Source organism: Pteronotus mesoamericanus, unplaced genomic scaffold (genome assembly GCF_021234165.1).
Source record: "Pteronotus mesoamericanus isolate MK-2021 breed Mesoamerican mustached bat unplaced genomic scaffold, CSHL_Meso_final contig_130, whole genome shotgun sequence".
Taxonomy (NCBI): Eukaryota; Metazoa; Chordata; class Mammalia; order Chiroptera; family Mormoopidae; genus Pteronotus; species Pteronotus mesoamericanus.
In genome coordinates, this window is record NW_026555060.1 from 9,709,742 (window position 1) to 9,737,093 (window position 27,352).

Below are 27,352 nucleotides of genomic sequence, written 5' to 3' on the forward strand. Positions count from 1 at the left end.
TTATATATTTTGTGCTCTATCTGCAAATCATACAATCTTCTGTTTAAAAACCAAAAGCAAGAATCTTAAGGTACAATTATTAGATTTTTTTTTTATAGTTAATACGTGTTTTTAAAGGTGCAGCTGACATCCAGACTTCAGAAGAGTGAATGTATAATAGAGCTTGAATTTGTACTTTTATTGAATTATAAAACTTTCAGTGTGATTTAAATAACATTTGTTTGTTTTTGAGGACTAGCTGTAATGATTATTTTATCAAGTAACTTTAAGAATGATGATAGTCCCCCCGCCCCGAAAGAAAAATACAGAAAAAGAAAAAGAATGATGATAGTATAAATGAGTGTAGGAATAAAGGTCTTTACAGGGAGTCTGTAAAGCAGTTCCAGAAGACATCAGCCTTCTGAGGCCTTTCGATTTTTCTTACCTTACCTCTCAGAATTAAAGTTAATGAACTTAAAAAGACATATTTAGAATGCTTGCTAGAAACATTTTTTTAGGAGAGAGAGCTCAATTGGTTAATCGAAAAACATTTTTTTCGGCTTTAGTGAATTTGCATAGCTTTTAGTTAGCATTCAGATATCTTTTGAGTCAAAGAAAAATTGCATTTAATTGTTTGGTAATCACTCTTTCTGAAGATTTTAAAGTTTTTAGCTGGACAGTGAAGTTTGTCTCAGTTTGTCAGCCATATCTGGAGAAATAGGGAAATAATTTTCATCCAATTTTCAAACAAAGATTACTGTATCTTGTTCAGTGGGATCACTTGGGGATAATTGATATTTTTATAGCTTTTTAAATATAATGTAGCAATGTTTGAATCTTTTCACGTTAGGTAATAGACTGGTACTTGTGCAACATGGCCTTATTGTTGGTTATTCTAATAACTAGGTTTTGAATAAAATGAAATACACTTTGCATTTCTAATGTTATAGCATCTTGTGAAAATGAAGTCCGGCCCTGAGTGGTGTGGCTCAGTGGACTGAGTGCCAGAATGAGAACCACGAGGTTGCCAGTTCGATTCCCAGTCGGGATGCACATGCCTGGGTTGCAGGCCAGGTCCCCAGTTGGGGGACTGTGAGAGGCAGCCAGCCGATCAACAGATGGATGTTTCTCTCCCTCTCTTTCTCCCTCCCTTCACCTCTCAAAAAAAGAAAAAAGAAAATGAAGTCTCATTTGATCCTAATTTTGATGTTGGAAGGTAGATAGAACAAATACTGTCAGTTTTACAGTTTTACAAATAAGGGAAAATTTACTTGTATAAAATTGAACAGTGATAGTTGAGTCAGCCACCTCTTAAAAATTGCATGTGCTGTCAGAGGTGAAACATTAGGCATGTTGAGAGCTTATTTGGAGGGTGTTTGCTATAACACAATTAGTTTAAAGAGGATTTTGCATGCATCAGTTTGATGGTTTCATCGGATGTCCTCCAATGGCTACTAACATTTTACCTAATTATAGTACATATCGAAACCAGGGCATTGACATTGATTGACACATCGTATGTGTGTAGTTGTAGACTAAGTTATCTTGTGTCAGTTTTAGTTTTAATGTGAAAGCTTGCCAAAATTTTTACTAGAAACCATTTTTCTTGAGTTAAGGTCTCAGATTTCAAGACTTGTTTTCAAAACAACTTGAAAATTTTATACAGAATCTAAAACGTATTAAAATTTGGGTTTTAATACCATTGACAGATGTAAGTATTCTGTCTAAAGATCGATATTTTTGATTGATGCTTTATAGGAAGATGATAAACTAGGCAGATACGTTTTCATTGGATTTCCATAGATTAGTTAAAGAATACTGGAAACAAGTATTCCATTTCAGTAGAAACAAAATGATTGGCACATTAACAGTATTAATATTTTGCTCTTAATGTTAGGAGGAAAAATGCTTTAAATGTATGTGTTCAAATGTATGCACATTTTTTTGTCTTAGTCATCACGTTTTTAACATTTTATTTTTAAAAATATAGTTATATTTTGCTTATTATGTGATGGTATTTCTATTTTACAATCAAAATATTTTGGAATGGTTTGATCTTTAAGGTTGTCTTGATTGAACTGTTTTTTAGTTGTGCAAGGTATATTAATACTTAAAGTTGTTGGCATAATGTACGTAGGATTTTTTACCTATAACTCAAAATTTATATATTCCAGATTGTCTCAGTTAAACATCTGTTTATTGTCTTACTCTGTTGTGCTTAATGGTTTTGGGATATGTAGTGTATCATTTTGTTAGGATGCTGGAAAGAGCAAAGATAGCAAATGAGCTGGGGCAACTTTACAGGGGTTCTGCAACTGGGACCATAGCTGTAACTAGATTCTGTTTTGGGGACTTTATACTAAGCACTGGAGGTATTATTTGTCAGCTCAAAAGCAATTATTAGGGCCTTGAAGGTATATCTTATGTAGGGTCTACTTTTTTATGACTTATGTGATATTTCATAATTTTCAAAGCTCTTTTACATTGTTTCTCATCTCATTCCATACAACCCTTTGAAATAGGTTGATAAGATTATCCCCATTTCACTGATGAAAGTATTATCCAATAAAAGTATCCAGCCTATTGTTGAAACTGGAAAGCAAGTTTCTTTGCTATATTTGATACCTTATCTCTACCTTCAGATTATGCTCAAAGTATAACCACTTCTCAGTACTTGAAAATACAACCGCTGTAGTTCTGGCTCTCACCTTCTCTTACCAGGATTCTGCAAGAGCCTCCTGAAGGTGTCCCTGCATCCTTTCTGTTTCACACAATTATTTCCCCATGCCGTAGCCAGTTAAAATGCCAGTCAGCTCACATCACTCTCATACTCAGAACCCTCCAATGACTGTTACATACCAATGCCTATAAAAGACCCTGAATAATCTGGGAATTATGGGGAAAATGTGTTAACAGGGGAACAATATTCAAAAACGTCAGTAACATGTTAGAAAAACATAATTTAACAAAATCATAGCATAACATTAAATGGTTAATGAGTACATGAACAGTGTAATACATATAACACTTTACCTTGAAAAGACCTGAAATAGGCTTGTGGAAGGATTGTAAGTTATCGTGAGTGATGAAAGGAGAGTTATCCGAAATAACCCCCTGAAAGTCGTAACAGCAATTGTGGATGGGTATGACAACTTACAGAGTGAACTGAGGTAGCTGGCAGATGTTTGAGGAGGGGATGTGTGTGTGCATGTGCCTGTCTCTGTCTCTGTCTCTGTCTCTGTCTCTCTCTCTCTCTCTGTATTCCTTTGTAGTGTGGTTCAGCTGAGTACAGCCAGTGAAATCACCCTTAAGTAAGTGGAGAATTTCTGTTGTGCTCAAATAGTTTTCTGGTGTATCGGTAGTACTCAAGCAAATTTGTGTTTTCAGAACAAGTGTGATAGCAGAACTGACTGTATTTTTGTTTGTTTGCTTCTCGTCTTTAGAATGTAAGCTCCATGAGAACAACAGCGTGTGCGTTCTGTTTTATTAATGATTTTATCCCCATGTATCACTATTGCCTAGAACAGTCTGACAGCTTGTAATAGTTCAATATATGGGTAGACAAAAGAATATTGGGATTGTCATGATTTAGGGGAAATTGCAGGTTTTTGGGACACTGGTTCTCAGATTTTGAATTTTTATACTATCACCTGGAGATGTTGCTAAAATTCATATTCTAGTTCAGCAGTTCTGGGTTGGGGCCTAGGGCTCTTTTATAAACAAGATCCCCAATGGTGCCTATGTTGCTGGCTGCTTGTGAGTAACAAGGTTCTAGAACAGCAAGGAAGTATAATCATGTGTGGTTTTCTAGTAGCCATGTTGAAGTAGAAGTGAAGTGAAATTAACTTGAGTATACTTCAAATAACCTAATCCACCTAAAATATTCAACATGTGCTTGATATTAAAAAAAAAGATTCTCTGTGGTCCTTTTGTTATGTAAGGTCTTTGAGTTCTGATATTTTACACTCAAAGCATGTTTTAATTTGTACTGGCCACATTTTATGTGCCTACTTACCACATGTGTGGTGAGTAGCTGCTGAATTGGACAGCACTGTTCCGGAGAATGCAGTCACCCTGTTCTCTCTAGCTTTATACATGTTCACATTTCTCGGAAGAAAAAAATTTATATACTTTGTTTTTGAAACGCCATGTTTATGTAAGGCAAGGGTGGAGTTGATAGGGTCTTGAGCTATAGGCATACTTTGGGTATTTCACTGGTGGGGGGGCCTTGCTTTTGAATTTTTTTTTTTTAAAGCAACATCTGGAAAGTACAATAAAATGAGGTATGCCTGTACATAATACTTCTAGTACTATTTTTCTGTTAGTACACATTTATTATAGAAAAATTAGGAAGTGGTGGGGGGGGCAATACTCTCTCAAATGCTGTCATTTTGGAGTTAAATCAGTAGTTTTCATAGAACATATTCTTATGCAGTAAGGTATCAGCTGGATTCTATAAATACCCTGTCTAGGATTTTTATTGAAATGGTTTCATATTGTATCATTTGTTCTGTGTCTGCCTCTGTGCATGCATGAGTGCGTGCGTGTGTGCGTGCGTGTGTGGTGGACTCAACAGACACTCTGTGTTAAGAATACCAGTTTGAGGGGACCAACAATGAATACTTTTTAGTAGAATATTGGGTCGTTCAAAAAAGTCTGTTTGGTTTTTCCTAAAATGAAAAGACACACTTTTCATTTTCACCACTAATTTTATTGATTTGGATAGTTTGAGTATGTTGGCTAACTCCTGCTATTGGCTTCTAGTGGGTAGAGGCCAGGTGTGCTGCTAAACACCTTCCAATGCACAAGGCAGCCCCATAGCAAAGAATTATTTGGCCAAAATGTCCATAGACCAAGAACCTTCGCAAACCACTTTTGACACGTTTGATTAGTCACAGTATCTCCTCCATTCACTGCACAGATCTTTGTGTTTCAGTTGTGTTTTTACCTTTCTTGAAATAAAGCATAATATGCTGAAAATGTTGCATATCTTATTCCATCTTCAGCATTAAAATTGCTGCTCAAAAATCCACCAGTTTTGGTAAATATTTTTTAAATGCACGCTGATATGACAGCTATACAGTCACAATACAGTCTAACGACAGCTGTCACAATACAGTCTAACAATTGTTTTGAATTAAGTTAAGGACAGTTAAGCACTACTAGAGCTGTTGTACAGAAAAGACAAAATGAACGTTTTGGTTAACCCAATCTTACGCGTAACTCATGGCTGAAATCTTCTTTCGGTTAGATTTATGTTTAAATCCAGGTTCTGGTACTTGTGGCTAGGTGACCTTAGACATTCATCTGAGTTTGTGTGTCCACTCCCCCAAGATTGTTGTGGGGTAAAATGAAATTGTGTATATAAAACACCTACAAAGCATTTACCTAAGTGCCTGGACTGTGACATAGTAAATTATTAGGTTTCCTCTTATGTCTGTGACTAATGAAGAGGTGGTATCAGATCAGCAGTTACAGGTTTCAAGCCCTTGCCTCCTTTTTCTTGTAGAGTTAGGAAGGAAAATACTGATAGTTGGACAAGTGAGAGCTACCTGAAAGGAGAGCTGCAGGGCAAGTCTAACTTAGTATACTGCTCTTATTAGGACTTGCAGTGCAGGGATTTTTAGGACAGATGTAGTTCAAAAAACAGAACGCATTTAGCTTAATTTCCTCAAATTTGGCAGCTTATTAGAATCACCTGAGAAGCTGTTAAACGTACAAATACCCCAGCTTTATCTTCACTACCTTCAGTGAGAGCAATGGGGGATGGAGACTAGAAAACTGAACTTTATTAAATAAACACTTGCTTAATTCAGATATTTATAAACTGCAGATCTTTGGAGACTACACCCAGGAGGAGGAAGAGGTGGGTGTGTATAAAATTTGCCAAATCGTGTATTTATGTGTTTTCTTAATTTTTAAAGAAATTTTTCTCTCATCTTTTTTCTTGATTGATTTTTGTGCATTGCAATTTGTATAATTTTGTATGCATTAAATATTAAAATTAAGCATTAAATAGCTAACCCTAGTATCTTGTATGGACATCGGAGTAGAACTAATCCCAGACAATTAGAGAAGTTTCTAAGCATATTAGCAACTGGACAGGTCAGTAAGATGCATTTGGGTAGTATCTGGAGTCACCGCTCTGGATAAAAAGTCCTTGGCACTCCATATTCTTTCTCGCCAGCCCCCTCCCACCCTTACCCCTCACTTCCCACCCCCGTCCCTGTGCCATCAAGCTGTCCTGAGACAGTTAAGTGGTGGACTTCATTTACCTTTTTGTCTGAGAAATAACTCTCACCTGAGTTGTTAGACTCAGACTGACATCAGGTGTTAGCAGTTTTCTTGAAACGACCCCTTAGGAGCAATTGCATTTTAAAAGAAATTTGTGATTAGTGTGGTTGATACATTTAGATAGTATTAATTTTTTGGTTTAATCTTTGATTGCTTCTGAATTGTGTGACAGGGTATCAGAATAGCATGTCAAATATTTGCATCTTCCTGAAAAGTTCTAACCGATACTATACTCATAGGAGTAGACCTTTCTGGTAGCCAAAAAGCAATACTAGTAAAAGGTTATTTTGGAATATTTTGGTTTGGATGAGGAGAGGATCACAATAAAGTGTTTTATGTTTAATACTTTAATTGTGAAGAAAAACTTTGTAGACTCTTCCAAATTCATAGAAGTAGGCTGGTTGATCATGAAAACAGTCATTGTAGTAGGAAAAGCTAGGGAAGTTGAAACACCGAATGACGGGCTGTTAGGAGCAGTTTGCTTGACTTCCTGTGGCCCTCGCTATGATGATTTGGTCGTTTCTGTTCTTGCTACTTTATTGGCTCTTTATCAGGGTTTTAAAGCATTCATGTTTAATATTGTATGCATAGATATGAGTCTCATTTATCATGAGATCTATAAATTACAAAGAATATTAAGGCTTAAGTCACAAGGCTGTACTGTCTAAAACTGTAAACTAACCTTAATGTTATGTTTGTGTAATTATGTTCTGTCCTTGTTGCTTTTCATTCTTCAGACCCTATCCTTTGATTTTTGGCCATATATATGTTTGCTTGTTCTGTTGTGTTATTACATGTTTCATATGATGGGCCATAGGTAGCTTCCTAAAATCTATTTCTAGCTTGAGTATTTCCTGTCCTTGTAATACTTGGGAAGTTATCCTTAACTGTTTTTTCTTTCCTCCTGTGTTTAGGGGAAGTTCTAGGCCTCATTCCTATTAACTATTACAGTATCCTTTTAATAGATTTATCATCTCATTCTTTGTGCATTGCTGAGTTTTAGGCTACAGATATAAACATCATTTCCTTCACTAACCCTTAAAGCTGGAATTGTGTAGGTCTTCATTATGTTCTAGTGACAAAATAATTGTTCAGATACTATATGAGTTTTCCTCCCTACTTACTTCCTCATGTACTTATCTGGGAAATCTTCCTATTTCATGTACATACAAGACACTGAAATGAAAAGAAAACATTGTTATATTCATGCCAGAAAGCGAACATCTCAGAATAGATTTCTGCTTGTAAATATAGCTTGAAAATTTGAATAATTTAAAATATCTGAGTCACCATTGCCAAGAAGTCTCACTCTTATTTCCGCAACTGCTTTCTTCTTTCCCTATACTACAGTCATGTAAAACCACTTAGCTAGCTTTAGAGCGTCGAATGCTACTGTCCCTTTGTTTTTTTTTTTTTTTCACAGCTAAAACTGTTTCCCCACTACTACCCTATCTTTTCTTTTGGGGATTGTGGGGCAAACCTCTTAATCTTTTAAGATCCCAGTTCTTTATTTTGTGAAGCCTGCCTTGAACCTCTTTCTGTCACAACTCTTTTACAGTGAATTGTGATTATTTAAGTGGTTTGGCTGCTCGACTGTAAGCCCTTAGGAGATAGAGACTGTTTTAGTTTTTATTGTATCAGGGCCTGGCATATGAATGTGGGTTTTCCATAATGCTAAATTAATGTCTTATATGCCATTTGACATATTTGTTACATGTGAGAAACAGGTGAGTGGTCTCCTTCAGAGAGTTAGTTGGTTTCAATTGAAAGTTAATTTTTTACTATTCTAGAATTCCTAAAATGGTTGTACTGAAGTTGCTTTTGTACTGTTTATGAAGGAAGCAAATAATTCAGAACTTCAAGAAACTATATAAACTTTTAACTGTAAACTTAAAAAAAGTGTACCTAATTGGTATGTTAATTCCAACACATTAAAAATCCTTTAAGGGGCCTTGATTATTAGACTAGTATTAGTTGCTTTATTATAATCCTGTAAAATATGTATAATATGAAGAATAAACACTTTAAATTCTACAGTCTTTTTTACTAATTTTGACTGCTCCTTTTTTATATCATTGTCTCTCACATGCCTTACTAATGAGGTTTTACAGTTTTACTTTGGTACATTAGAATAATCAGTTGGGTGTTCGTATTTAATTTTTTGGAGCCTGTTTTCTAAATGTAACTATATTTGAATAGTCTATCTGGTTTCTCAGGCTTATTGAAATTAAGAATTTTCCTATAATTTATTTAACAGTTATTAATTATTTCCTAGAATTAGTGATTCATTGTGTTGATTTTATTTCTTTAAAAAAATGACTGAAATATGCCCTGGCTGACCTGGTTCAGTGGATTGAGTGCCGGCCTATGAACCAAAGGGTCGCCAGTTTGATTCCCAGTCAGGGCGCATGCCTGGGTTGCAGGCCAAGTACCCAGTAGGGGGCACATGAGAGGCAACTGCATGTTGCTGTTTCTCTCCCTCCCCCTCTCTCTAAAAATAAATAAATCTTTTAAAAAATGAAGAGAGGACTGAAATGGTAACTGAAGATCACTTCTATCAGGGGAAGAAAAAGGATCCAGAGATAACTTCACGTGCTCTATAGCTCTTGGACATGTGCATTTTGATAGTAAACTGACCTTTTTTTAGGGTTTAAAATGAGAGTTTATTAGTGAAGCAGTGAGACAGAGGAGTGGCCACTCCACAGTGTAGCCAAAACTGAGACTTTTAAAAATAAACTCAGTTGAAAGAATATAGACTGTTTCAATCCAGCATTGGTTCACAGGGAAGACTTTGGGGTTCAGTTCACATCTTGTTGAAAATTAAAGAGCCATGGTAACAGATTTTTTTTTTTTTTTAAATCTTCACCCTAGAATCTGTTTGATTTGAGAGAGAGACAGACAGACACATCAGTGTGACAGAAAAACATCGATCAGGTGCCGTTTATGTGCGTCAGGCTCCTCGACCCAGGATCAAACTTGTAACCTCTTTTGGCGTATGGAATGAGGCTCCAACCCATCTGTACCACCCAGTCAGGGTGTAACAGCATTCTTAATTTCTCTTTAATTCCATTTTGTTTTTGCTCTGAAACAACGTTAACCAGTTTTTCTTCTACCTTATTTACCAGTATTTTCATTGAATTACTCATTGTTTTTAATGGTCAACCTCATCTTCAGTTTAAAAATTAGGTTAAGATATTTGAGTAACTATAAGCTCTGAATGGTTTTTCAAAGAAAACAAATGTTTTGAGAATTGACATTGGAGACTGCTTAAGGTGAATACTTTCAAGGTTCCTATCGACTTTTTTATTCTAATGTTTATTTTTAAAAATCATTACGTTCTTTGTCACCTTTCCAATTTTTTTCTCAGTGTTATTCTTCAGGACATGTGTGGTTTTTAAAAAGCTCTCTCCTGGCTTTAAGAAAGCACCAAATTATTTTCTTAGAACTTGGAATGGTATGTGATGGGTTTTCCTTTATCTAGGCTCAGAGTTGGTTAAATCAGGTGGAGAAATTCAAGTTTATTGGTCAGAATGATACTTAAATTTTAGTTTGTTAGCCCTGTCTCTTCTTTATGTGTGTTAATGTGCCTTGAGTCAGCTCTGACTTTTGACGATCCTGTAAGTGATATCCACAGTGTCCTGTCCTCATCAGCCCTACTTGGTACCTGTGGATTCATGCTGATGACTTCTTTTATGGAGTCAGTCCATCCTTTATTTGGTCTTCCTCTTTATCTACTGCCTTCTGTTTTGCTCCAGCATTATTGTATTTTCCAAAGAATCCTACTTTCTCATGGAGTGCCTGAAGTAGTTAGGACAGCTTCAGTTTCGTCATACCTGTTTACAATGATATTTCAGGCTTAAAGTGCTCCAGGACCCACTTGTTCATCTTTCTGGTGGTCCGGAGTATTTGTAGAGTTCTCCTCCAGCACTGTATTTGAAATCTTGTTTTTTTCCTATCAGCCTTCTTCACTTGGGCATCTGTACATTGTAATTGGAAATATGAAGGTGTGGATGACCTTACCCTTGGTCTCTGATGACACATCTTTGCTCTTAATGATCTTTCCTAATTTCTTCCATTGCTGCCCTTTTGAGTCTCAGCCTTCTCTTCATTTTTTGGCTTCAGTCTCCATTGGAATTGATGAGTGAACCAAGGTAAGCAAAATCTTTTTGTAATAATTTTGGTATCTTTATTGTCTATGTTAAAGTTGTGTATGCCTTCTGTGGTTCTTCATTGTCTTTGTTAAAGTTTTGTATGCCTTCTGTAGTGATGGTTTTTGTCTTCTTGATGTTCAAATGCAGTCCTGCTTTGGCACTTTCTTGTTTCAGTTTCATCAGAAGTCATTTCAGATCATTGCTGCTTTCCACCAGTAAGATGGTATTACCATAAATCTTAAATTATTGCTATTCTACTAGTTTTTACTTCTCTTTCCTTTGAGTCTAGCCTAGATTTTCCTATAATATGTTCTGTGTACCGATTAAACAAGTAGGAAGGTAAAATATACCCTTGTCTGACACTTTCACCTGTAAGAAACCATTTTGTCTCCATATTCTGTGACACTGACTTCCTGTCCACAATACAGATTACACATCAAGTGCTAAGACACGCCTATTTCTTTCAGAGCAACTCAACTTTTTATGATTCATGCAAAGGCTTACTGTGGTCTGTAAAACAGACTAAACTTGTGAAATTCTTTGGAGCACTCTAATCTTTACAACGTCATTTAGATTAGTACCAATGGAGAAAGTCAGAGAAGCATGCATATAGAGGGCTTCTGATTTGTTTTGTGCAGTGTTACTTTAGAAATCCTTTACTGGTTGATTTGTGGGTTTTTAATAAACATGTCAGAGATCATGTTAAGGAACTACTACCATATAAAATTTAAAACCTTAAAAAAGAAATTTGAGTCATAGAACCAGAACTCTTTGAATATAGGCTGCATTCTGATTGTGAGACAGTGTCTATTTGGGTTTGGAAATGTGTATCTTTCAATATGGTATCCTCCTAGAGATAGATTGTTGTTAACTTGATAATAGGAATTAAGATGAAAAAACAAAGTGGAAAGAGCACCAGTCTTGGCATCTCGATCTCCAAGTTTTTGTTTTGCTGGTTATTAGCTTTTTGATTTTTGGTAAGTTGTGTAACTTCTTGACTGCTACTTTTATTTATTTTTTTCTTTCCTTTTTTTTTTTTTTTTTTTTTTTAAGCAAGGTTGAATTGATAATTTCCTGGTTTCAAGTAAATGGTCTGAGAAGTGTACAGGAAAACCTGATTTTTGTGCTTTAATTTATGCTTTCATATATTTGCTGTGTCCTGCCATTTCATGGTAACTCAACTCTTCCTGCCAAAAGTATAATAGAGTATGCTTGGCTTCTTGTGCTTGTGTGGGAACCTCTGGAATATTTCCCAGCAGTGTTCATTTAACTTTTTTTTTTTTTCATTGCTATGTAGAGAAGGGTGGAACAGCATGATAGTTTTCTCTGTATTAATTTAAATTGAGAAACAAAGTTGAACATTTTCAGGACTATTATAAGCAGAAGTCCTAAAGTTTTTACAGTATATACTATAAAAATCAGTTTTGTTTATATAAAAAAATGGTTTAGTTTGTAACCTTGTCAATACAGCTTCCACTTTTTTGCCCACCAAATACAGTATTTTTTGTTTCAGGTTGGGAAATTCTCAATTTTGACTCAAAATACTGAGTATTAAACATTTTAAACTCAAGTCTGTTGATGAAATAACAGTTTTGGTTGGTTTACTTTAAAAATATGAAAGAGATACTAATTTTATATTCCAGAAATTTTTGTGTATTTATCTTTTAAATATACAGCCTTTTCTGGTTTTTACTTCATAAATGAAATATATAGGGTATTACAAAACAAAGGTACAATACATCTATATATTGCCATTTAAGATCGTCATTTAAACTGATTTTACGCTTATGGTCTGCAAGTAAACTGTAAATGTCTTTTTTGTGAACAGTGATTTTATTTAATCGTTTTTGTTTACAACTGAAACTCAGGGAAATAAAAACATCCTTGTGCCCCATTAGCTTCTCATAGACAGACACCAGAAGTAGTGTCAACCTTGTGTTCCACATTGTTCTGGGGTTTCTCCAAATAAACCTTTAGGAGCTGGCCACTGTTGAATTTTATGTGGATTCTTTTGCCCATGATTTCACTTGGGAAAACCAAGTCGTCCTGGATTGCATCATGCATGGCTATCAAGTTCAGCTCCTGGGACACTTTTACTTATTTTTTTGAACAACTTTTGAGTTGGCTTGGGCAGAATTCCCAATTCTCCTTTGAGTGATAAAGACAGTGCGCTTCCCACTGAACTTTTTCTCCCAACCCATGGTGCAGCTGGACTTGGATTTTCTGGAAAGATTTCAGTTGAAAAATAGGTTTCCAACTGCCACCAACTTCAGTTTTTCTTGGCTGCTGTGATATTCAGCTCCTGTAGCTGGGCCTTAAGGTCTGAGTTTGATATCCAGCTCCAACAGAGTCTGGGATATGTCTGACTCAAACTTTGGCTTCTTTCCATTGGGCTTCACGATCTTGGCACTGAAACTGAACATGGCCTTCCTTGGTGAGCTCCTACCTGGAAGAAGATAGTGTAAATGTTAATATCTAAATTTGGCAATTTTTTTTTTTTGTAAAAATGGAATTTTTAAAATGCAGATAACTAGCATGAAGCAAATATTTATAATGTATAGGTTTTTATGGTTATGGAATGAGCACTGAGGTTTGGGTGAAACATGCTTGTTGTCCACTTAGGGTCTCTTTGATTCTGCCTCTGAAATAGCTCTTCAGTCTATTCATTTTTTTCTATCTCAGTCATTATCCTCTGCCTAGTTAAAGCATTGGCATACCATACCCCCCTTGCTTCCCTCAAGTTTATTTCCTGCATCGGAATTATCTTTTTAAGAAAAGCACGTTTGCCAGTTACTGGTATAAAAATCTTTGTATCTACAAATCTTTGTGTCTACAACTGCCTTTAAGATAAAGTCCAAATGTTTCAATGAACAGCTAACTGCATCTTTTTGTATTTTTCTAGACCTCCTATACGCTTCAGTTCTTTGAAGATAATGGGAGTTTTGTCACAGTGGGAACTTCAACACATACGGTTTTCTTTTAGAATACTATCTCCTTTGGCTGCTTTTGCCTGGTTAATTCCTTCCTATTTTTCAGGCTCCTATTTAGAAATTACTTCCTCTAATCTCCCAATCCCCAGTGTAGGTTGGTTAGTACATCTATTTTCACTTGTAACCTTTTATGGTGATTATCTTGTAGGATCTAAAACTAAGTTCTTATTTCCCCTCTCAAACCTGCTTCTGCATTTTGTTAAATAGAAACTACAGCCTTATACTTGCTCAGGTCAGTTATCTTGAGACTCCTAACTGGTCTTTTTGCTTTCCTGCTTTCCAGCTGTTCAGTTTATTTTCAGTGCAGCAATTGTATCAAGTCACTCCTTTGCTCAAAATTCTGTAAATAGTCCTTACAAAGGCCCACGGGCCTTGTGTGGTTTATTATTCCCTCTATTATTATCTCTCTGACTTTACGCCTCTAGATTCTACTCTTGTGCTTGAGCCACACAGACTTTGTAGAGCATTTCAGGCACATTTTTGCCTCAGTCTGACTTTGCTCTTCCATCTCACTGGATAGCTCAGATATTTTCTATCATTTAGGTAATTTGAAAAATAACATATAAACTGGGTTATTAAGAATAATTACTAGAGAGTGGTAACATTGAATGAATTGAAATGGTATAAGCAAAGGGATTACAGTGACATCTGTGCTGCTATGATTTTTACTCAGGGCAGCAACAGATTGTTCAAAAGCGTTGTTTCTCATAAATCTTCTGCCAGGCGACTAAATACCTAATCTTCAAGATTAAATCCAGTGCAGTTATTTAGGATCTATAGAAGGCTGTTCTTTTCTTTTCTTTTTCTTTTTTTTTTTAACAAAAAGTGAAAATATACTGCTAGTGATTTCTTTTATTATTAGTTTTTAAATTATAGTTTACATTGAATATTATTCTGTATTAGTTTCAGATATACAGCAAAGTGGTTAGAAAATCATGTACTTTACGTAGTGACCCCTCTGCTGCTTCAAGTACCCACCTGGCTCCACATATATTTATCAAGATATTATTGACTGTATTCCCTGCACTGTAATCTGCATCTCTGTGTATTCTGTAACTACCAGTTTGTACTGTTTAATTCATTCACCTTTTTCATCCAGCACCCCCCCCCAGTCCCTTCCCCTGACAACTGTCAGTCTGCTCTCTGAATCGATGAGTCTGTTTCTATTTTATTTATTTATTTTGTTCATTAGATTCCACACATAAATGAAATCATATGATAGTCATCTTGTTGTGACTTAATTTACTTAGCATAATACCCTCTAGGTCCCTTCACGCTCTCACAAAGGCTAAGATTTCCTCCTTTTATGGCTGAGTAGTATTGTATACCTACCACAGCTTTTTATGCGCTCATGTATTCATAGGCTCTTGGGTTGTTATGTCTTGTTACTGCAAGCAATTTTAAGTCTTGTAAATTTTTCATTGTTCTTCAGAATATACTTCGGTATATTTCAGAGAACTCTTATATTTTAGGCAAACATCCTGGCTTTTTTTCCGTGGTCAGAAATATGTACCATTGTTTCTCAAATTGTGGTTCATGGACTACTTGTTCCAAAATCATTGGGGTATTTAAAATTCCACTCAGAATGAGAACTTTTGATGCTAAGATAACGTGGGTGCTTAAATCTGCAGAAGTGTCCTTCATTTTTTTCTGGAAGCAGATGTGACATATTTTGGGTTTAAATGAGATCCATTTGGAGTTGTCAGTACTCAAGCACCTTCTCATTCTTAATGGTATTTTGTCACTTGGAGATTGATTATACGTACTAGAGAATGTTGGGACTATCCTTTGGTTCAAACCATAGAAACATACAATATTGTAAAGATTTTTACAAACCCCTGCTTCTAAAGAAATGTCTCTCTTAGTTCTTGGTTCCCTCAAAAAAAATTTAGGTATTTGTTACAATAATTGCAAACTGTTTTATATTAACAGTCAGTTTTTTTCCTGCATGTGAATGGATTATTTTGGGTTGAGGAAGGCTGTTTTTCCTTCCTACTAGTTAGAACTTTGCCACTTGAATCCATTTAATGTGTAACAGCTTTAGGATGAGATTGTTCAAAATATTTGGGACTAGTACTGTATTTTGCCGTTTATAATATGCACCATGTTTTTGGCCCAAACTTTCAGGAAAAAAATATTTTAATTTTTTAATTCAATATTTATTTATTTATATTTAGAAACAAAAATCAATGATCATATTCCAGGGTATTATTTTGCGTATGGAAATAAGTATTGCTTTCTAGAGTTACACTTTCAATGCATAAGCATAAATGAATTTATTTAGATACAGAATTAGTACTATCCATGTATAATGTACATCCTAATTTTTTCTTCAAAAGTCTGGGTCAACTGCGCATTATACACAGCAAAATACAGTAATTGTTGCATACTTTGGTTATACTTCTGAAAAGGCAGTATAAGTCAAGATTATTCAGTGTAAAACAATCTTTATAATAAAAATAGGTTTTGTACCCTGAGGTGTTTAGAAATTAACTTGAGTACTTGTATAATTGACTAAGCCATTAGGCATAATTTTAATGTGTTTTATTTTTTAATTAAATTTATTGGGGTGACATTGGTTAATAAGTATATACCATATTTTTCCATGTGTACTGTGCTCCTGTGTATACTGCGCACCCACTTTTTTGGCCCATATTTGGGGGAAAATATTTTTTGTTTTAATTTTTAATTCCATTTTTTATTTATATATAAAAGTGATTATTGTATTCCAGGGTATTATTTTGCATACAGATATCGTTATTGTTTTCTAGAGTTACACTTTTAACTCAAGCATAAGTAAAAGAAAAACATTTCTGTAGATATGGAATTAGTGTTACCCATGTGTAATGTGCATTCTTATTTTTACCTAAGAAATTTGAGCAAAAAAGTACACATTATAGATGGGAAAATACGGCAGGTTTCGAGTATACATTTCTATAATACATGATATGTATATTGTAGTGTGCCCACAACCTGAAGTCAGATCATCTTCCATCACTGTGTATTTGTCCCCCCTTTACCTTTTACTACCCCCCCACCCTTCCTTCTCATAACCACCATACTGTTTTCTGTGTCTATGATTTTCTGTTTTATATCTCACATATGAATAAAATCATATGGTTCTTACTCTTTTTTGATTGACTTATTTCGCTTAGCATAATATTCTCAAGGTCTGTTCCTGTGGTTGCAAATGGCAGTATTTTATCTTACGACTGAGTAGTATTCCATTGTCTATATGTACATCTTTATCCAGTCATCTGTTGAAGGACACTTTGGTTGTGTCTATGTCTTGGCCACCATGAATAATGATGCCCATTTTTTAATTGGATTGTGTGGTTTGAGTTCTTTATATATTTTGGGTATTAATCCCTTGTAGAAACAGTTTTCAAATAATCTTCTCCCATTTGGTTGGTTGCCTTTTTGTTTTCTTGGACGTTTATTTTGCTGTACAGAAGCTTTTTAGTTAGATGTAGTCCCATTCATTTATTTTTGCTGTTACTTCCCTTGCCTTTGGGGTCAAATTCGTAAAATGTTCTCAATGACCAAGGTCCCTAAGTTTAGTGCTTGTGTTTTTGTCTAGGCAATTGTTTCAGATCTTATTTTTAGGTCTTTGATTTTTAATTAATTTTTTTACATGGAGGCAAACTATAATCTGGTTTCGTTCTCTACATTTGGCTTTACAGTTATCCCAGCACCATTTATTGAAGAGGCTTTCTTTTCTTGTATGTTTTTGGCTTCTTAGTCAAAAATTATTTCCCCATATACACATGTTTTTATATCTGGGCTCTCAGTTCTGTTCCATTGGTCTATGTGTCTGTTTTTCTGCCAGTACCATGCTGTTTTGATTATTGTTGCTTTCTTGTATAATTGGAAGTCAGGTAGTGTGATACTTCTGACTTTGTTGTTCTTTCTAAGGGTGGTTGTGGCTATTTGGGATCTGTTGTGGTTCCACACAAATCTGGTGATTTTTTTTTTTTCCCCTTCTATTTCTTTACTTCTACTTCTGTGTCATTAGAATTTTAATGGGGATTGCATTAAATGTATATATTGCTTTAGGTAGTATGGACATTTTAACTGTGTTTTTTCTTCCAGTGTATGAATGCAGAATATCTTTCCATTTTATTATGTCTTTTTCAGTGTCTTTTAATAAGGCTGTGGAGTTTTCAGTATATATAGGTCCTTCACATCCTTTCTTTACTTTAATTCTAAGTATTCTTTTCGTTGCAGTTGTGAAAGTATTTCTCTGTCTTGGCCACCAAAAAAAAATTTTTTTTCATTCTTTTTCTGAAATTTTATTGTTAGTATATAGGAATGCAGTGAGGTTTCTATACATAAATTTTTTTATTCTGCAACTTATTTATTATTTCTAATAGGTTTTTGGTGGAGTCTTTAAGGTTTTCTATATACTGAACCATGTAATCTGCAAAAAAATTACAATTTTACTTCTTCCTATTTGGATACATTCTCTTTCTCTTGCCTGATTGCTCTGGCTGGGTCTTTCAGTACTCCCTTGATTAAGAGTGGTAAAAGTGGACATTCCTGTGTTGTTCCTGATTTCAGAGGAAAAGCTTTTAGTTTTTCACCATTGAGTATGATATTAGCTAAGGGTTTCTCACATATGGCCTGTATTATGTTGAGGTACTTTCCTTCTATACCTATTTTATTGAGTGTTTTAATCATAAATGGATGTTGTATTTTAATCAAATGCTATTTTTATTTTTCTGCATATACTGTAAAATCATTATGAAAACCTCCTTTGTTTTTATTAATATGTATTGATCAATTTGCATATTTTGAACCATCCTTGTGCCCTTGGAATGGACCCCACTTGATTGTGATATGTATATTTTTTTAATGTATCATACTCAGTTTGCTTCTGTTTTGCTTAGGAATTTTGCGTCTGTATCATCAGTGATACTGGTCTGTACTTTTTTTTTTTTTTTTTTTGGTATTATTTTTGCCAGGTTTTGGTGTCAGGGTTATGTTGGCTTTATAAAATGTGCTAGGAGTAGTGATTCTTCAGTTTTTTGGAAAAGTTTGAGAAAGGTAGGTACCAAATCTTTTGAATGTTAGAACTCACTAGTGAAGCCATCTGGTCCTGGACTTTACTTTTTGGGAGGCTTTTGATGGTGGTTTTCAGTTTTCTCACAGTTGATTGGTCTATTTAGATTTTCTAATTTTTCATGATTCAGTATAGGACGGTTAGGATGAACTTACCTCTTTCTTTAAGGTTATTGAATTTGGGGGCATATAGTATTTCATTAAGTACTTTAGTATGATCCTTTGTATTTCTGTGATGTCTTTGGTAACTTCTCCCCTTTTATTTCTAATATTTTTATGTGAGGTTTTTTAGTGAGTCTAGCTAGGGGTTTGTCAATTTTATTAATCTTTTCAGAGAAGCAGTTCTTTGTTGTATTTATATTTTGTGTAGTCATTTGTTCTCTATTTCATTTAATTCTGTAATTTTTGTTATTTCCCTTTGGCTTTGGGATGCTTTTGTTCTTCTGTTTCTGGTTCTTTAAGATGTAATGTTAGGTTGTTTACTTGAGATTGTTCTCGTTTCTTAAGATAGGTCTGTAATGATATGAACTTAACTTTTATTACTGCTTTTGCTGCATCATATAAGGTTTTTTTGTTTGTTTTTTATCCTCACCCAAGGACATTGTTTTTCATTGTTTTGGGGGAGAGGAAGGGAGAAAGAGAAAAATTGATGCAAGAGGCAAGCATTGATTGGTTGCCTTTGGGTACACAAGGCGGGGGCGGGGAATGTAGCACCCCCATAGGGGATCAAACCCACAAGCTTTCAGTTACAGAATGACAGCTGAGCCACACCAGCTGGGGCTTCATCCCAGCAGTTTTTATATGTTGTATTGTCATTTTTATTTGTCTCCCTGTTTTGATTGCACCTTTTAATTCTTTGACCCAGTCGTTTTTTAGTAGTATATTGTTTAATCTCCACATATTTGTGAGGATTTTTAACTTCCTTTTGGCAGTTGGCTTCTAATTTCAAAGCATTGTGGTCAGAGAATATGCTTGGTATGATTTCAGTATTCTTGAATTTGTTGAGGTTAGTTTTGTGACCCAACATATGGTCTGGCCTTGAGAATGTTCCATGTGTACTGGAGAAAAATATATAATCTGGTATTCTGGGTTGAAAAGCTCTGTAAATGTCAATTATATCTGTTTAGTCTAGTGTGTCATTTAAGGTTGATATTTCTTCATTGATTTTTCTGTTTTGATGATCTATTGATAGAGCTGTCAGTGGAGTATTTAAGTTCCCCAACTATGACTGTGGTTTTGTCTGTTTCTCCCATTAGTCCTGTTAGTAGTTGCTTTATACATTTTGGTGCTCCTTTATTGGGTGTATCTAAAGAAGTGTTACGTCTTTTTGATGTAGTCTCCCTTTTATCATTATAAAATATCTATCTGTCAAGCAAGAAAGGGAGAGAAACATCAATGAGAGAGAGAAACATTGATTGGTTGCTTATTTATACAGGGACTGAACCCGCAATCCAGGCATGTGCCCTGACCTGGAATCAAACTAGCGACCTTTTGGTTTGTGGGACAGTGCCCAAACAACTGAGCCACACCAGTCAGGGCCTGAAGTCTGTTTCGTCAGATGCAAGTATGGCTATACCTGCTTTTCTGTGGATGGTATTTCTTGGAGAATCATTTTTCATCCTTTCACTTTGAGTCTGTCTTTGTCTTTGCAGCTTAGATTTGTATCCTGAAGACAGTATATGGTTGGGTTTTGTTTTTTGATCCAGTCTGCTACTCTTTGCCTTTTTATTGGTGAATTCAGTCCATTTACATTTAGGGTAATTATTGGTGTGTGAGGATTTTCTGTAGTCATTTTTTCTTTTGTTTTCTGGTACCTCATGACTCCATTGGGGTTTTTTTCTTTTGTTTTCCTGAATGTTGTTTTTGTTCAATAGTATTCCATACTTTCTTTCTCTAACCCCCTCCCCCTTTTTTTAAGTGACATCTCTCAGTTTTGGGCTTTTTGTGTGTGGTTACCATTAGATTTATGAAGAAGTAAGTTTTATTTATACAGTAGTCCTTTTCATTTGAATGTATCTGATCTCTGTCCTCTGTTTGCCAATTCAGACCTTTTCTTCCCTCCCCTTTCATGTTTCTGTTGTCACCAGTTATCCCTGTTTATGCTGTAAGTTTGTTGGTTATCTTTCTTGTAGTTTTGTGAGCTTTTGTTTTTTTGTTTTCAGAATAACCCCCTTGAGTATTTCCTACAGTGGAGTTTTCCTAGTGATAAATTCCCTCAGTTTCTGTATGTCTGGAAAAGTCTTCATTTCTCCTTCATAGTTAAAGCATAGCTTTGCTGGGTATATTATTCCTGGCTGATAATTTCTCTTTCAGTAGTTTAAATATTTGGGTCCACACTCTTTTGGCCTGTAGAGTTCTGCTGAGAAATCTGATGATAACTTTTATGGGTTACTTCTTTTCCTTCACTGCCTTGAGAATTCTTTCATTAATTTTTGACAGTTTCAGTACAGTGTGCCTTGTAGACGGTCTTTTGAATTGTGGTTAAGTGTTCTGTTTTCACTTTTTGGATTCAAGGATCTAGGTCTTTATATAGGTTTGGGAAGTTCTCATCAACTGTTTGAATAGGCTCTCTGTTTCCTTCTCCTTCTCGTCTTCTGTTATTTTTAAATTGCTGTTTCTGGTGGAGTCAAATAGTTTACATAGAGTTCTTTCATTTTTTTAATATGCTCAGGTCTCTCTTTTCCCTCATTTCTAAATTTCTATCTTCGGCGTCACTAATTCTTCCTCCATCTGGTTCACTTTATTTCCTAAACTCAGTAGTTCATTCTTGATGTCTTTATTGAGTGTCTCATCTCCAGAATTTCTATTTGGTTCTTTTTTAAAAGTTTCAATCTCTTTGTCGTCTCCCCACCCCGCAGCCTGAACTGCGGTCTTGAATTACGTCATTAAGATCGCATTCCTTGTCTTCAGTGGTTTTTTTTTTTTTTCTTTCTCTCGAGATTTTTGATTTACTTTCTGAGCTGCCTCATTACCTTGGTTATTCATAGTAGTTGATCGGTTCCTTCTCTAATCATCTATGTATGAGGGGCACTTGCTAGTAGGTTGATGAAAAGAAATCTTTCTGTTGTGATTCAGCACCACCTATTGGAAATTTTTTTTTTTTAGCTCTTGTACTTCTGGCTTTTCAGATCATCGGGTTGTGGAAAAATGGCCTGTATTCCCTGGGAAGGTGGACCCCTCTCATGTGGTCCAGTTGTTTGGGTCCCAGGGGACCAACCCTGCAGGGAAACACTTGTGTGTGATGGGGCTCCAATTCTGTGAAATCCCAGTGCTGTCCTCCGCAGCCAGACACCACCAGAAGTGCAGCCTTGATGTGTAGGTGTGGGGTGAGCTGAGGGAACCTACCCGCCTCCTTTGTTGCTTAGCCCTCCCGGCCATGGTGACCAGACCCCCCTTCACTTCCACTCAACTAACCTGACCCTGGGGTTAGTTGCAGTGGGTTCCTTTTTGCTCAGGGAAAAAGTATTTCTCTAGTACCAGTTCTTTGGTTTGCAGGTAATGAGCACTGCAACTCCACCTGGAGGGTGAGGGTAGGTGAGCTCTGGGAGGTTAAGAGAATGTGGCCAGGTCCCTAGGCTTTGTTTTTTCTGCCTGGAATGCCGATTGCCAGACTGTTGTGGCCACACCTCTGTGCTTTGTCCCTGCCCAGGTCATTGGGCTCAGCCAAAGCTCACTCTGTCCCCTCCTGTGGTAATGCTCACTAACTCTCTTTGTTCCTCCTGGCTGAAGGAAGTTGTTATCCACAACCTGCTTCCTCCCCTCTTAGCCCCACAGCATGAAGCCTATAAAGGATTCTGGGCTGCAGGGCTGTGTCTGTGGCTCCTTTAATCTCTGATCTCTTCTCTCTTCTCACCTCCCTCTTTTGCTCCCACTTACCTATCTTTAGGTATTTCAGTGCATGGTTATCTCAGCCATGGTGGTGCATTGAGCAGGGAATCCTTTGATGAATTGTAGCTATTGAAATTGTTGAAACCTCAAGGTGAGAGACCAAGGGGATCCCTCACACCATCATTTCTCTGATGGCACTCCTCTATATTTAATGCATTTTCAATGCCAGTAAAAATTGTATATTGAGGCAATATAGCAGTATTATAAAGTTCGTATTAATATCATAAAGTATTATTGTTACCTATATAAAGCATATGATATTTTGCAAGCTCAGTTCTTAGAGATTAAAAATTACTTCTGTGTAATTATTTTTCTTTAGTTTTATGTAAGTAAACCAGTCTGTGTTGTGGTCACAATTTTTCATTTTCTCCTTGGTCCTTAATTGTGCTTCGTTTTGTCAAAGATTACAGTAATTGATATTAAAGCCAGTACATAAAATACTGAGCTTTCTTCAGAATTAATAAAATGTAGTATACTCGAGAAGTTCAAGGAATCCCAAGATGGGACTGATATGGGGAATGAAAACACTTTGCATCGAGTAGAACTTAATTTTTGTACAGTGTAGACTTTTTATTTGATAGAATTGGCAGACACGTAGAAGTCAAAGGTTGATTAGAAGTGAAAGGTTAGAAAACATCAGAAAAACCTAGAGTGAAGAAATCTGTCGTAGTGCATTGGTACAAATCAACTAACATGAGTATATTGCTGTAACAGATGGAATGTGTAAAGTAAGAAAACATTAGGGGGAGTGTGAGAGATTGGTACGGCACAAATATATTGAGGATCTGCTGTGTGCCAGGCTCTCAAACAAGACACTCTCTTAGGGGGAGGTAGATAATAAAAATACTAATAATATATGAGTTGGAGAAAAGTGCTGCCTGAGAAAAATATAGTTAAATAAGAGGAAATAAAATAATCTTGCCAAACAGTGGGTTGCTGTATAGAAATGAGGAAGGGAGGCAAGAATGTGGGATGAGGGAAGTATATTCCAGGCAGCAAACAGTAAATGTCAAGGCCTTGTGATAAGAGTGTGCTTAATGTGTTTGAGCAAGATAGCACCAGTGTAGCACCCGGGTACTTAGAGTAGAGAAGTGATAAAAGATAATCTCAGAGAGGTAGCAAGGGCCAGATCATGAAAAGCCTTGCAGGCTTTGAAAAGGATTTAGGCTTTTACTATGAATAAGATGAAAAGCCATTAGAGGATACTGAGTGACTTAATCTACGTGGATAAGAGAAGCGGGAGATCACTTAGGACAATATTGCGTTAGTTGAAGTGAGAGATTAGGATGGTACAATAGAAGTGGTGTGATTCGGAAGTATTTTGCAGTCATCAACTGATGAACTGGAAGTTCATAATGACTCGAAGATTTTTAGCCTAAGCATTTGTAAACTGAAGTTGTCATGTATTGAAATCATAGAACAAAAGGTTTGAGATGTGATGGGAATTTGCACTTTTGTGTTTTGGTTGTGTTAGATCTGTAGGAATCCTAATTAATGGCACCAAATGATATGGAGTAGGTAGATGGCTATGAGTCTGGAGTTTAAGGAAAAGATTGAGTTGGAATCATTTGCACATAGAGTGAATTTAAAACCATGAGACTAAATTTCATTCTAATGCTACAGAAAACGAGTCAAGGCCAGGGGTCTACAGACTTCCTCTACAGGGCTAGATAGTAAATATTTTCATCTTTATGGCCATGGGCATTATATAAAGGAATGGGTGTGGTCTTATTTCACCAGCAGGAAGTTTGCCCACTGGATGAGGATGGCTTTGGGTTGATCCTGTGGTACTATGATGTTTAGAAATCAGAAACTTGAGGAGGAGACTAGCAAAGGAGATTGAAAGGGAACAGTCAGTGGAGTAAAGGAGAACCTAGAGTGAGTATCTCTTCTGGAAGTCAAGTGAAGAAGTGTATGCGTTGACCTTGCTGAGAGCAGTTTTTAGTGAACTTGGGAGTAAAGACCTCATTGGGATGGATTTCAGTAGTGACTAACAAACTATTAGAGGAATTTTGCTATAAAAGTGAGATAGGAAACAAAACTATGGCTGGAGTAGGATGTGAATGAAAGGAGAGGGTTCTTTTTAGACAGTGGGGGCCACTGAAGCATATATTGGTATGGTGATGGAATTGATTGAGTAGAGGAAGAAACTTAAAAGGTAGCTGTTGGAGTAGTGTTAAGATTTAATGTGCAAATTAAAGGGTTGAACTTAGATTGGAGCTAACAGTTCATTGATGATAAGAAGGCAGCTTATTACTGTTACAGTGTATATACTGATTATTTGCTATTTAGTTAATTATTCCTGTAGAGATCACTGTAGCACCAATTTTTACATTAAACATGGAAGAGTTTATTTAAACTGTAAGGCAGGTTTTCAAATAACGATGTTTTTCTGTTTTTTTCAGTGTAGCTTAATTATGAAGTTAATGAGATGCCATAGGAACTTTTGTTTGTATCAGTTAGCCTGTTGTAAAATTGGTTTCTTTATTTGCTGTTTTACTAGTCTTATAACCTGTTTATAATGCTGAGTGAGGACTTCTGTACTTGTTAAATGGGTTTCCTTAATGCTTTCAAAATGCTGCCTTTGTTGCCATGCAAAGTGCCTTGCAGGTAACTGTTAGAAGCAAGAGAAGAGAGACCAATTCCATTTTTATCTTTTATATATCTGTTTTGGGTAAGACTTCCTTTGGGGTTTCTTTTTCAAAGGTTTTGTTGAAAACCACTTTTCAAAATATTTTATATTCTGTAAATATGAAATGATAGGTATTAGAGTTAAAAGAACAGTAATGCAAGGTGAGGAACTGCTGTTGCTCTCCAGAATTGTGTACTCCCCACTGGGTTAAGAAAGAAAACATCAGTTAAGAAAGCCCTTTGTGTATACTACCTTTTCTCAGTCACATTATCCTCTGTACAACAACCCTAACCCATTCCTCACCTTCCCTTTCACAGAATTGTCCTAATTAGTGCACTTTCATAGATTTTTTTGATAAAAATTTAGCCAGAAAAAACAGTTCACTTTTAAATGGTGTCTTTAGAAAAGGATAGCTTATAGCTTTTTATATAAGGGTGTGTGGATAGTGTTCTTTTAATGGGATTTGACCCTAATGGGGGGTGGGGGGAATGGAGATTATAGAACTTTTAAGTTTGTTCATTTAAGTGGGATGATGGGTGAAATGCATGGCTTATTCTAGACTGTTTGAGTTAGAATCTTTTTGGTGTGGGGGCAAGGCAGAGAGACAGGAACTGATTTGTGATATGCAATATGCTGCAGACACTTGAGATGAATTCTGTTTTCTAATAGTTTTTATAAATTTTTTTTTCATCCAGTTCCTGAAGAACAATGACAGTAATTGAAAATCTGATTCAAATAGTGATCTGGATTAGCATACTTTATGGTCTGGTGCAGGCTGCCTAGCACATAGTAGATGCTGAGTAATACACTGATTTAATGACCAAATAACGTTATGGTTAATAGTTTCTGAACTTGAATATAACATAAGAATATACTTTTAGGAGATAAGAAAGGTAACAAAAATTAATAAAATTGACAGTGGGTATTTTAGCCTATTCTTTACTTGAAGGGTTAAACTAAGTATTTGGCTATCCTGTAGCAAATGTCAATTATGTAAATAGTGATACCTTAACAGCATAGCAGTAAGGTGAAAATAAAAGTAGCATTAAGGTAAGAACCCCTATTTCTCTTCCATTTGCTAACTCTGAAGCCCTGTGCTCATTAATGTTTTTTGTCTTTTAAATTGTAAAATGTCTTACTACTCCCTCAAAGATTTGCTTGAGGATTAAACAGAATAATGAACCTGACATTTGTAACAATCCCTACCACTTATAAGGTAATCAAAAAGTGTTTAGTGTTTTTTTCTTTATGCTACTGTTTGAGTAAAAATGTTTTGTTTTTTTTTTAATTTAGGCACAAAGAAATATATTATTCTTCCAGCATTACTCTGTTGAAGTAACCTGATTCTTTTTTCCTGTACTAGAGATGTTTAGTAATACTTAATGTCTCTTTCTGTCCTTAATTTTGGCTCACAGCTAAGCTTAGTGATTGTGTTCTAGGAGGTAGAATAAGTGCAGTTTTGGAATTAGAGACAAAAGGGGAAAGGTTGTATGTGGCACTGCTTCTTTTATAGAAAATATTTCTTAATTTAACTCAATATGTTATATTTTATAGCACTAATCAGTTAGATTTGGGGATTTCACAGTGAGTCACAACATGAAGTATCTTAACTCTTTTTGGTTACGTTCAACTTTTTCAAATTTATGGCAATTTAATGATAGCAATACAAGAGAGACTACTGTGTTTTTTAGGACAGTTACAGTAAAATAGTATTTGAAAAAAAGATATTCTTTCTGAAATGGCATCAGTCCAGAAGTGTTTTTAAAAATTGAGGAACAAGAATAGTGGAAGGGGAAGTGTAGTGTAGCGTTCATTGACATGATTGTCTAATACTGGTGTTGTCTGTAGAAAGGAAATTATTTCTTTGGAGAAAGTTTTGATGAGAGAAAAGCCATGGAGGTTAGACAAGTGTGTTGGAGTGATTAAACATACATTAATGGATATATGAAGTTCTGTAGCCATAGTGAAGAGGAACGATGAAAGCACCTTAGGCAAAAGGGACTTCATGATTGGGGACGGTGAGAATAAAAACATACCACCTATAGTTGTTAATGGGCAGGAGAATAAAAGGAACAGTCACACTTGGGTTTAAAGCCCAGCTATTTTTTTTTAGTTAGTTTACTTTTTTAAAAACCTCTTTATTTTTTAGATAATTTTTAAGATAATTTTTGCGACTGTAAAAAATTTAGAGAGATCCAGTATACCCTTTATGCAGTTTGCTGCAACGGTACCATCTCACATGACTATAGTATATTATTACAACCAGGAAGTCAATATTGATACAATCGAGATACCCAGTCAAGATACAGAACTTCTTGTGCTTTTCTTTTATAGATAGCCACGACTACCTCCCTCTT

The 27,352-nt window shown here is 35.6% G+C and overlaps 1 protein-coding gene and 1 pseudogene across 7 annotated transcripts in view; one reads left to right on the forward strand and one right to left on the reverse strand.

The window, feature by feature from the left end:
- WAC (WW domain containing adaptor with coiled-coil) overlaps positions 1-27,352 on the forward strand; it is a 92,181-nt gene that overhangs the window by 5,849 nt on the left and 58,980 nt on the right. The gene's annotated exons all lie outside the window — the stretch shown is intronic.
- LOC129087357 (40S ribosomal protein S7-like) lies at positions 12,327-12,900 on the reverse strand (annotated as a pseudogene).